This window comes from Anomaloglossus baeobatrachus (genome assembly GCF_048569485.1).
Source record: "Anomaloglossus baeobatrachus isolate aAnoBae1 chromosome 5 unlocalized genomic scaffold, aAnoBae1.hap1 SUPER_5_unloc_13, whole genome shotgun sequence".
NCBI classification, from domain to species: Eukaryota; Metazoa; Chordata; class Amphibia; order Anura; family Aromobatidae; genus Anomaloglossus; species Anomaloglossus baeobatrachus.
Genome location: NW_027441788.1, coordinates 336,815 through 349,566, shown reverse-complemented (window position 1 = coordinate 349,566; position 12,752 = coordinate 336,815). Strand labels below are relative to the sequence as shown.

The 12,752-nt window shown below is 55.0% G+C and overlaps 1 pseudogene; it reads right to left on the bottom strand.

The window, feature by feature from the left end:
- The window catches only part of LOC142258846 (uncharacterized), a 105,728-nt pseudogene extending 101,406 nt beyond the window's left edge, over positions 1-4,322 (bottom strand).
- Between the last annotated feature and the right edge of the window lie 8,430 nt (positions 4,323-12,752).

Here is a 12,752-nt window from a genome sequence, read left to right as displayed (position 1 = left end):
CGCAACGGCAGCGAAGTACCGGTCCCGTTGACCAATCTGGAGCCGTTCCTGGACTGGGGTCAAGGGGTGCTGCCTGGGCTTTAGGGGCAGCACCAAGACTAGGTTGTTTGGGTGGGTGACTGAAGGACCCGTTACACAGTTATTATTAAAAGTGTTTGACTGTTATTGCAACGTTAAAGTAATGTGCATCCCATTGCGGGAGGATTGAACATGCTTGAGTTTGATGTTTTTATCTTTTGCAGTTTAAAAGAAAAATAAAACCGGTGATGGACGGGCAGCCCGAGGATGGTCTGCATTTTGCTAAGGGAGAATGTGTCGCCCTGGACAAGCCAGGGGACACAGGTAACAACACACACACACCCCCACCCCCAGCAGTTCACAGCAGACATCCCCAAAGTGACCTGCTTTCTGCCCCGGGCTGACACACCAGGTGGGCGGAGGGAGGAGATGGAGACGCCCACCCAGGAGTGAGCTGGCTTGAGGCAGGAAACAAGCCCAGTCTAGTCCTAGGAGAGGAAGAGTGAAGGTCTGCAGAGAGGCAGACGGAGCCAGGGGCCTAGGTTGGAGCCTAGGGCCTCGTAGAGAAAGTCCGGCAGACGCTAAGTGCCGTCTGCAGGGAGCCGGGGAGACAGCTGGTGGAACCGCAGGTAGCCGGGGTTGGGCAGTGGCCCCCCGGGGACGGAGTCGGGGAGCCAGCTGGAAGCCGGAGTGCAGGAGAAGGGTGCACGGAAGTAGAAGAAAGGACTTACACCATCAAACTGGGTCAGGGGTGAAACAACAACTGCAGCCGTCCGTGGGACCGTCTTACCAGCCGTTTGGTTTACCGTAAAAACTGTGTCAACATCTCAGGCTGAGTGAGTACCACAGTGCCGCAAGGCACAGCGCTGCCCCCGCGTCCCTGCGCCCACCAGGCCCTGCACCTCCCAAACCATCACCGGGCCCCGGGATCACCAACCCCTACCCACGGAGGGGCAACACAACACCTGGCTGCTCCGCATCACCATCCCTGGGATCCCCATATTGAGCAGCGGTGGTGAAATCACCACAACCGTGGGTGGCGTCACGGACAATAAACAATTCCCACACCCAACAAACCCCTTTCACTCACGGGCGAGAAACCCTAGGGATCCGGCCCACCGCTCGAGCCACCACTGAGCAGCAGCCGCCGGACCCGAGCAGAAGAGCGTAGTGTGCTGACACCCTCCTCCCCGCCCGCGACAACTTGGCGTCACGAACAGGATCTTACCGCTCTGCCGTCTGGTAGAGGTGCGCCTTGTTACCGCCGGAGGTATCCGGCAGGAAAATTTCAGAAGCCGCCATCTTTGGCGCGAAAAGTTCCCGCTCGAGCGTCTTCTCGAGTAGTAGAGGCGCGAAGGCCAAAACCCCGCCCCGAGAGAGGAGGGGCCGGAAAGAGCTAAGGGGGACGGGAGGGCGTCCGGCCGCATGTGAACCGCGGCTGTGGAAGCAGGGACGCCAGGACTCTGCCAGCATTTGGTTCCTGGAAGAGGCCACCGCAGCGGTGCACCGAGCCGTTACCCCTGTTACCGGTAGCGGAGCCTGCAGCGTCTGTGGGGGAGGACCCAGACCTGGGGTCCCCAGGCCTCACCTTTGTCACCACCCTGCCACCGGCCCCGGCAGTCCGCCCGGCCGCGACGGAGATGACGACGGCTCCGGCAGTCCGCCCGGCCGCAACGGCAGCGAAGTACCGGTCCCGTTGACCAATCTGGAGCCGTTCCTGGACTGGGGTCAAGGGGTGCTGCCTGGGCTTTAGGGGCAGCACCAAGACTAGGTTGTTTGGGTGGGTGACTGAAGGACCCGTTACACAGTTATTATTAAAAGTGTTTGACTGTTATTGCAACGTTAAAGTAATGTGCATCCCATTGCGGGAGGATTGAACATGCTTGAGTTTGATGTTTTTATCTTTTGCAGTTTAAAAGAAAAATAAAACCGGTGATGGACGGGCAGCCCGAGGATGGTCTGCATTTTGCTAAGGGAGAATGTGTCGCCCTGGACAAGCCAGGGGACACAGGTAACAACACACACACACCCCCACCCCCAGCAGTTCACAGCAGACATCCCCAAAGTGACCTGCTTTCTGCCCCGGGCTGACACACCAGGTGGGCGGAGGGAGGAGATGGAGACGCCCACCCAGGAGTGAGCTGGCTTGAGGCAGGAAACAAGCCCAGTCTAGTCCTAGGAGAGGAAGAGTGAAGGTCTGCAGAGAGGCAGACGGAGCCAGGGGCCTAGGTTGGAGCCTAGGGCCTCGTAGAGAAAGTCCGGCAGACGCTAAGTGCCGTCTGCAGGGAGCCGGGGAGACAGCTGGTGGAACCGCAGGTAGCCGGGGTTGGGCAGTGGCCCCCCGGGGACGGAGTCGGGGAGCCAGCTGGAAGCCGGAGTGCAGGAGAAGGGTGCACGGAAGTAGAAGAAAGGACTTACACCATCAAACTGGGTCAGGGGTGAAACAACAACTGCAGCCGTCCGTGGGACCGTCTTACCAGCCGTTTGGTTTACCGTAAAAACTGTGTCAACATCTCAGGCTGAGTGAGTACCACAGTGCCGCAAGGCACAGCGCTGCCCCCGCGTCCCTGCGCCCACCAGGCCCTGCACCTCCCAAACCATCACCGGGCCCCGGGATCACCAACCCCTACCCACGGAGGGGCAACACAACACCTGGCTGCTCCGCATCACCATCCCCGGGATCCCCATATTGAGCAGCGGTGGTGAAATCACCACAACCGTGGGTGGCGTCACGGACAATAAACAATTCCCACACCCAACAAACCCCTTTCACTCACGGGCGAGGAGTGCCGCTCGAGAAACCCCCGGGATCCGGCCCACCGCTCGAGCCACCACTGAGCAGCAGCCGCCGGACCCGAGCAGAAGGGGTGAGCGTAGTGTGCTGACACCCTCCTCCCCGCCCGCGACATGCACAGAGCAGGAGCCGGCACTGGCAGCGAGGGCGGACGCTGGTAACGAAGATAAATATCGGGTAACCAGGGAAAGGTCTTCCCTTGGTTACCCGATGTTTACTGTGGTTACAGCTTACCGCAGCTGCCAGACGCCGGATCCTGCTCCCTGCTCGCTTCATTTCGTCGCTCTCTCGCTGTCACACACAGCGATGTGTGTGTCACAGCGGGAGAGCGACGACCAAAAAATGAAGCTGGACATTCAACAACGACCGGCGACCTCACAGCAGAGGCCAGCTCGTTGCTGGATGTCACACACAGTGATAGTGACGGGACGTCGCTGCAACGTCACAGAAAATGGTGACGTAGCAGCGACGTCGTTGTCGTTGTCACTGTATGTGACACCACCATAAAAGGAATCAAAGTTCTTATCTCTCCTAATCCTGCCATCTCCACCGCTCTCATTACACAAGTATAACACATATAATACTGGAGGATAAAACAAGACTGAGCACAAGACCTTCACAGCCGTCTACACATCATAGGGAGATTTCATGGCACCTTCTCTCCATCTACCTGATGATCCTGAGGAACATCGGGGTCTTCTTGTTTACAGTCCTGTGGGAAAAGAGGACGGGGACATCTCGCTGGTGTTGTCCTCTTACTGGATAGAACTGGAGGAGACACATACAGGGACTGAATTCATTCCTTACATACAGATAATTATAGGCCGTGTGTATTTAGTCCTGTCTATTACCTGGTGATGTGAGGGGCTGGGGATCCTCCATCATGACGTCCTTGTACAGATCTTTGTGTGCTTCTAAATACTCCCACTCCTCCATGGAGAAATAGACGGTGACGTCCTGACACCTTAAAGGAACCTGACACATACAATGATACCGTCACCCCCGATCCCTTCATAGCATTACTGTATAATGTCCCAGCATTCCCAGCAGTGTCACCTCTCCAGTCAGCAGCTCAGTCATCTTGTAGGTGAGTTCTAGGATCTTCTGGTCATTGATGTCCTTATGTATCGGGGAGTGAGGTGGAGGCCCCGTGATTGGGCTCAGGGGTCTTCCCCATCCCTCAGACACAGGGGCCTGACAGCGCTCACTAGAGGTCTTCTTCACTACTGTGTAATCCTGGTTATGGAGAGACACAGTAATAAATCTCACTCCAGACATTTCCAGAGTCCTCACCTCTCCAGTTCTGTCCATCTGTTATTCCCATAGATAAGAATGGTGTAATGTGACATCATCAGAATCTCTCACCTCTCCAGTAAGCCGGAAGAGGATCTCTAGGGTGAGGTGTAATATCCTCTCCGCCATCTTGTCCCTGTCCATATCCATCCTTCACGGGGCAATCAGGAGAATTCTCTTCTATAGAAGATCTCCACTGAGAGGATCCGATATTGTAGGGACCTGAATGGGGAGAAGATGGCGATGTAACATCATAGAGAATCCGCTGTAATAATACAATTACTGGAGAGAATAAGGGGAACATATAATGAGAACATTCTGGGGGAACATTATACTGTGTGCGGGCAGAAAGGGGCCGAGGACCGAGGGCAGAAAGGGTCCGAGGACCGAGGGCAGAAAGGGTCCGAGGACCTGTGGCGCCCCTGACCTGGTCAGGCACCACTGAGTACTGCACCCATGCTGGGGACAGTACAATACAGGTAATCCAGAAGGCTGACCGGGGTGTGGAACACAGGCGCATAGTGATCAGGTCTCACACATGTACCCATGAGAGGACCCCTGGGGATCCCAGGAGGGGGAAAAGCCTTGACCTTCACTGGAATAGTGGAGGGGGCCAAAAGCCTCCATCTCCTCTCAAGGGGTGTGGTAAGAGAGTCTGGTTGCTAGGTGGCGTAGGCAAGAACAGGAGAGGAGGGGCAGTGAGTCAGTTAGAGCAGAACTCCATAGGGCTCAGTGAGGAGCAGACCTGTGGGGCTGTTGCTGTCTAACAGCGCCCGCGCAGTGGCTACTGACGGGGGAGAACGGTCAACTAGGAGTGCTACCCGAAATCCATCTTCAGCTAAAGAAAGGGCACGGAGTGGGAAGTAAGGAGACTGCTAGAGAGTACCAGGCCCAAACGGGCGGCAGATCCCGAAGCGGAGATAGATCCAGCTTTCTTTTGCTAAACCTGCCGGTGTGGGGCTCTCAAAGCCCACGCCACAACACCACAAAAGCCGCAGCCACGTAGCCACAGTTAGGGCCCATAGGTCACAGGAGGCAAGCAGCTGGAGTGGCCTGGCCCAGGCGACAAGCACACGGCAAACGAAGGGGAGAGAGGCTTCAGCATCTTCCCTGGGTGACCCCCATAGGGACTAAAAGTCGGGGTCACCCCAAACCACCAAGGGCTAAGGAAGGCGAGTTGGTAGTCACCCTCATAAAGTCAGCCTGAAGGATACCTGGTTCCCACCTGGTTCATCTCAGCTACGCCCGGGCTACTCACCCTGCCATCAAATGTGAGTAAAGCCCTTGAAAGACAGTTCTGCCTGTGTGAGTCATTCTGCGACTTGTAGTACTACGCATCTACACTGGACCCTGGGGCATGCCTCACTCTCAGGAGGCTACTACATCTGACTGCACATATCATCAGCCCCAGGCACCCCTAACCTGCAGTGGCGGTCCCCACTGACCGCAATACTGAGAGTGGCGTCACGACAATCAAAACAGAAGATTTCCTACCAGTGACAAGATCCAGCCGAGTGGAGTCCCTGAAGGTAATGCACCGACACAATACACCTGTGGGGCTTCACATCTGGCGTCACGAACAGGATAAGGACTAGACCTGTCCAGACAGGTGACCATGTGCCTGGGCGGTCCGCTTGAAAAATTGGAAGCGCCGCCATATTGCCACCATGAAAAGCGCGCTGAAAAACAACAGCAGCCCGCGCTGGAAGAAGTTACCGCCCACGAAGAGGTGTGGCTACCCAGAGATCCCCTGCAGAGTCCTGACCTCGCAAGTGAAGAGAGCGGAGGCGTCCAGAGACGTCGGGACAGAAAGGGAGCCAGAAGCCTGCTGCTGGGAGAGGAGCTGCTGAAAGAGGCAGAGCGGAAACTGAACAGCTTGCTACTAGAGGCAACGGCGAGTCCACTGCTGGGAGATCGTGCAGAAGACGGCGCAGAAGAAATGGCGTCTGACCGCAGGAACCCAGAACCAGGCTCCGCTGCCTGGTGGTATCGGGAGCTGGCCCAGTTCTGCGACCGACTGGAGACCCGGGTCGTGGAGCAGATCAGAGAAGAACGCATGGAACTTCTGGAGATGGCTGCCGCGGTTCAGGCCTATGAGAGGGGAACCGCACGACGAGTGCCAGACCGGACGGCGACGACTCAGACCCCGATGCTGCCACCGATGGGTGAGTCCAGTATTACCCCTGCCGGCCCGGATGCCCCGACCCCTGCTGCCACGCCCGCGGTCCCTGAAGAGGCGCCCGGCGCGGCGACGCTGAGCCAGGCCGCAGCCACGCCAGGTGCGGCCCGCCAAGCCCAGGCCGCCGCAGCGATGCCCTGCTCGGCCCGCCAAGCCCCGGCCGCCGCAGCGATGCCCTGCTCGGCCCGCCAAGCCCCGGCCGCCGCAGCGATGCCCTGCTCGGCCCGCCAAGCCCCGGCCGCCGCAGCGATGCCCTGCTCGGCCCACCAAGACCCGGTCCCTGCAGCGACGCCCAGCCCAGCCTGCACAGATCCCATCGCAGCTGCGACGCCGATCCAGGCCGCCGCCATACAGGGCGCGGCCCGCCAAGACCAGGCCGCCGCCATGCCGGGCGCGGCCCGCCAAGACCAGGCCGCCGCCATGCCGGGCGCGGCCCGCCAAGACCAGGCCGCCGCCATGCCGGGCGCGGCCCGCCAAGACCAGGCCGCCGCCAAACAGGGCGCGGCCCGCCAAGACCAGGCCGCCGCCATGCCGGGCGCGGCCCGCCAAGACCAGGCCGCTGCCAAACAGGGCGCGGCCCGCCAAGACCAGGCCGCTGCCATGCCGGGCGCGGCCTGCCAAGACCAGGCCGCCGCCATACAGGGCGCGGCCCGCCAAGAGATTGCATCACCATTTACCCCGGCCTGCAAGGCCAGAGCAGACACCGCTCCCCAGTCCAAAGAGGTCCCTGCTGGAAAGCCCACGCTGGGGGAGGACCCCGAATACTGGCGGCTGAAGGCTGACATGGAGGCCAAGTTTCCACAATGGTTGGTGGACCGGTACATGCTCCCTCCGCATACCCCCAAGAGGATTCCAGCAACCCCTGCAGCAACCACGCCAAAGAGTCCCCCGCCTGGGCCTGCTGAAGAAAGCCCATCCCCAGCACTGCCACCAAAGGAGTGCCAAGAAGAACTAAGGGGGAGAGGAGGCCAGGAAGCTGAGGAGCTGACTCCGGAGCCACCGGCAGTGGAGCAATACTCAGAGCCGGAGATGTTACCCTATTCCCGTTGGGATGAGGAGGACTTGACACCGTCTGCTGACGAAGACCAGCCCAGAAACCTCACCTGGGGCCCTGCAGGCATTGAGGTAACAGCCCAGCAGAACCCAGCCCGCAAGACCAGGCGTCGCAACAGAACAACGCTGTCCCCTGCACCACAGTCTCCAGAGCAGAGAGAAGTCACAGCCAGAGACCTACAAGAAAAACGGTCCCTGAGAAGAGCCAAAGCCCAGGTCAGAGGACCCCTTTGCAGAGGAGTAGTGGAGGATTTCAATTTGAGAAGTTGATATGGATTCATTGTAGCACCTGGTGTGAAGGAAGGGATATTTGTCAACCGAAGAGATGTGAGCGCTCATCTGCCTAGAGGACACCCTGGCAGAAACCTAAAGATGGGGGATTCAGTACAGTTTACCATGCATCAAGGCGAGAGAGGACTGTACGCGCTTGACGTAGCACTATGTACCAGCAAACCTTACAGCCACCCCATGCTACAGGAAAGAGAAACAGATACAGGAAAGGAAACAGATGAAGATAGAGAAAGCAGAGACAAGGAACCTGCAGATGAGACAACAACAGATGAAGAAAGAGGCCAAGAAAGCAACAGGTGCCGCAGCCCTACAGGCCCAAGCCCTGGTGAAATGGAGGAGTAAAGTAAAGAAAGAAGTTACCAGTTGAAGTTTTGAAAAGTTTTGTTTTGCAACGTTCACGTTTAAGCATGTGCCCACAAAAACTATTGTGAGAAAACCATAAACCTTAAGGCTATGAACTGGCTATAGCCACAAACTCTCGCAGTGTAAATAGTTACACCAAAAGGGCACCACCACCACCAGAGTCAGCCTGTTTAGGGGCTTGGCTCGTCTGCAACCAGGAGGAGCCCGTCCGTATATAGGGCCTTGGCTCACCTGCGACCAGAGAGCATGCCTGTTTATGGGGCCTGGCTCTCCACCACAAAGAGGGTACCTGGTCAGCACCAACTGTGGAGGCCGCCTCTGCATCCTGCCAGAAGAGGCTGAAGGCGCGGCTCCACCAGGCCAGGTATACCCTGAAACCACCAGCCCATGAAAGCCGCCTCTACATCCTGCCAGAAGTGGCTGAAGTCGCGGCCAACGTGAGAGGGTTTTGGGTGGGTTAACGGACTTGTGGGTGGAGGGTGGTGATGTATGGTACCTGGTGCTTTTAAAAATGTTTTACATGTTTTAATGTTTTATGCATTTTAAAATGTTGTCTTGCAGCCCGAGGACGTGCTGGTGATAACTAAGGGGGAATGTGGCGCCCCTGACCTGGTCAGGCACCACTGAGTACTGCACCCATGCTGGGGACAGTACAATACAGGTAATCCAGAAGGCTGACCGGGGTGTGGAACACAGGCGCATAGTGATCAGGTCTCACACATGTACCCATGAGAGGACCCCTGGGGATCCCAGGAGGGGGAAAAGCCTTGACCTTCACTGGAATAGTGGAGGGGGCCAAAAGCCTCCATCTCCTCTCAAGGGGTGTGGTAAGAGAGTCTGGTTGCTAGGTGGCGTAGGCAAGAACAGGAGAGGAGGGGCAGTGAGTCAGTTAGAGCAGAACTCCATAGGGCTCAGTGAGGAGCAGACCTGTGGGGCTGTTGCTGTCTAACAGCGCCCGCGCAGTGGCTACTGACGGGGGAGAACGGTCAACTAGGAGTGCTACCCGAAATCCATCTTCAGCTAAAGAAAGGGCACGGAGTGGGAAGTAAGGAGACTGCTAGAGAGTACCAGGCCCAAACGGGCGGCAGATCCCGAAGCGGAGATAGATCCAGCTTTCTTTTGCTAAACCTGCCGGTGTGGGGCTCTCAAAGCCCACGCCACAACACCACAAAAGCCGCAGCCACGTAGCCACAGTTAGGGCCCATAGGTCACAGGAGGCAAGCAGCTGGAGTGGCCTGGCCCAGGCGACAAGCACACGGCAAACGAAGGGGAGAGAGGCTTCAGCATCTTCCCTGGGTGACCCCCATAGGGACTAAAAGTCGGGGTCACCCCAAACCACCAAGGGCTAAGGAAGGCGAGTTGGTAGTCACCCTCATAAAGTCAGCCTGAAGGATACCTGGTTCCCACCTGGTTCATCTCAGCTACGCCCGGGCTACTCACCCTGCCATCAAATGTGAGTAAAGCCCTTGAAAGACAGTTCTGCCTGTGTGAGTCATTCTGCGACTTGTAGTACTACGCATCTACACTGGACCCTGGGGCATGCCTCACTCTCAGGAGGCTACTACATCTGACTGCACATATCATCAGCCCCAGGCACCCCTAACCTGCAGTGGCGGTCCCCACTGACCGCAATACTGAGAGTGGCGTCACGACAATCAAAACAGAAGATTTCCTACCAGTGACAAGATCCAGCCGAGTGGAGTCCCTGAAGGTAATGCACCGACACAATACACCTGTGGGGCTTCACAGACCGAGGGCAGAAAGGGTCCGAGGACCGAGGGCAGAAAGGGTCCGAGGACGGAGGGCAGAAAGGGTCCGAGGACGGAGGGCAGAAAGGGGCCGAGGACCGAGAGCAGAAAGCGGCCGAGGACCGAGGGCAGAAAGGGGCCGAGGACTGAGGGCAGACGGGTTTCCTCACTTCCGGCCTCTCATAGTTGGGGCATCTGTATCTATCAGAGGAAAAGGAACAAAATCCTCGCAATTCATAGAAATCAGCGAGCGAAAAACTCCCAAGAAAGTCTCAGAGCTGAAGGGGTTAATGCCGCCTGCCCCGGTAATGGGGAATCTCCACACACCTCCACCTGCAGAGCCGCACACTAGATATATGGCTGCTCTGTGCTTACAGGACCTGTGATGATGTCACATGGAGGGGAGGAGTCAGCGGTCACATGATCAGCTCCTCAGTGTAGTCCTATATTGGCGTGTGCACACACTAGACAGGCGCGGTGTCATTGGACGGTTATAGTAATCCACTGTTAATTAAATAATTAAATATGTGACCCCTGTTGCATATGTATGTGACCCCTTTTGCATATGTATGTGACCCCTTCACACTCTTATTTCAATCTTTGCTAAATTGAAATCTGTATTGATAAGTTCAGGTTAGGAGAAGATTTATTGAGCAACTTTAGAATAAAAACGTTTGGACCTGATCGATCTTGATCACAAGTCGCTGAAAAATGTGTGTACGACGTATATGGAGCCGAGACACATGTGTATGATGTTCACGTAGCGGAGCTGTGTATGTAACGTGTGTGCATGACGTGTATGTAGTGGAGCCGTGTGTGCATGATGTGTATGTAGCAGATACCCTCTTTTACCACTTTATTAGTCCCCAAAACATCCGTGCAGGTTCGACATAGTCCACACGAGGTCCCATAATGATTCAAGCTCTGCTACATGTAGTTACAGCGCGTGATCTTGGCACATGACCACCCGCCGTGAGGTTCAGGCAGAGACTGAGGATCAGTGGTGATGTCACTCAGGTTAGCCGTGGCCACAGATGGAGGTTCCCACGGTCCACCACCTGTGACCGCAGGTAACTTCAACTCAGGTGACTTCAGTGACCTCACCTGAGTTCATTCACCACTCATCACGCGACTCACCCAGTCTGTGCCTGAACATCACAGTGTACGTAGGAAATACTGTGGATAGAAGTGCAGAATAGGGTCTTACCAGGTAAGGTAACAGATCATATAAATCAAAAAATACCTTTAGAACCATGAGGGGTTCAAGAAAGGAATTGGTGTCTTTTTCTTTAAAATAATTAATTTTTTTTCACAATTCTTAGTTAAAAAATACAACTAGTACATACTCATAAATATCTGTGTAAAAGGACAGGATCAAATACCCATGTTTAAACAGCAGCGATAAAACCAAAAAATACAACACAATAAATTTTAAGACCAAATTGTATGGACCACCATAATTAAATAACCTATGGAATACATATATATATATATATATATATATATATATATATATATATATATATATATATATATATATATATATATACAAAAGTGCTCTATCTTCCGAAATGTCACTGATTAGGTATGGTGAAAAAGGTATAAAAAAGAGAATAGCCTATAGAGATAAAGTGCTAGCAAAGTGCAAAGTTTGTTGCTATAATCAAAATACCTTGAAAATGGTCAGGGTTGTTTGGTATATCGCGATATACCAAGTGGAGTGTTAATCAGTTTTTTGCAAAGCATCAATATGAGCTGCTTGCAACACAGAGTTCACTGTACCTGTAGTGACCCTGCAGCTTCAGGTGCTACAGGGTACTGCACCTCATCTGGGGTGCAGTATTCATCTTGGATACTGAGGAGGTCACCACTGGTAAACCACCATAACACATCCAACTCATAACACGGGAGCTCTTTCACTGGCACTGGGCACCCTAGTAGGTGTCGGGGGTGGCCATCACGAGGTATGGGACCTCCTGCCCACTAGTTCAGCAACCCAGGAGGCAGGGCACCTTCAGGGAAAGTAAGGAGCTACCTCACACAGAATTCAGTTAGTGCCAGGTCAGCACCCAGTAAGGGGGTCGAGAAGACGTCAGGAAGAGAAGTCAGGAAAAAAAAGACAGAATAGAAAGGGGTCCGTAGTCCGGAGCTGGAGGCTCGACCCGGGTTCTTAGGAAGAAGGGTAATCCCAGGGTTCACGAGGAGTGCAGCAACCACCTGTGACCCGTTCCACGGCCCAGAAGCTGGGGTGGAGGGAAGACCACTAGAAAGGACACACAGAAGGAAACACCGGCCTTGACCTCCGAACTATCCTGGATCGTCTGGAGCCCATAACAGCAGAGCGCAGGACTCCAAAGGCGGTGTAATATCAGTGAGTAAAGAACTTTGACTGCAATCTCTGTCGTCCCATCACTGCCGGCGCTCCCATCATCGCGCCCCTGCGCCATAGGCGATTACTAATCCCAACATCCTCCCTGGGGCCTGAGCTCTGCCTGTGGAGAGCAGTACCATCCAAGCTACGTGATCATCCGCCCCAGAGAAGACCTCCTGCAGTGGCGGCTAATACTTGGCCGCACACTACAGGTGGCGTCACGAATACAAACTCCACACACCATCCCCACTATTATTGACACCGCTGGGGTCACGGAACCCGGGCCCGGCCGCTGTGACATCCCAAACCGACACCGGCCCGGTGACGAGTAATCCCCAAGACCCCGTGGGCATGTCATACCCATGGAACTTCTCCACCTGCTGGGGACTACAATATTTCTCAGGGTAGGGGCCCTTCTAAAAGTGATACCCGAATGAGTAGGCATAATATCCTTTAAAATAAGATCTTTTAATAACATGTTCCAATCTTTTTCCAAAATGTTTCTAATAAAAACACTGTCATTACTGTATGTGGTAATGAAATTTGTCGTGAAATCATGCAAATTACTGGATTCAAAAGCAGCAGTTCTGGGTTTAAATTGCCTTGACTTATCTGTTACCTTATCTGGTAAGACCCTATTCT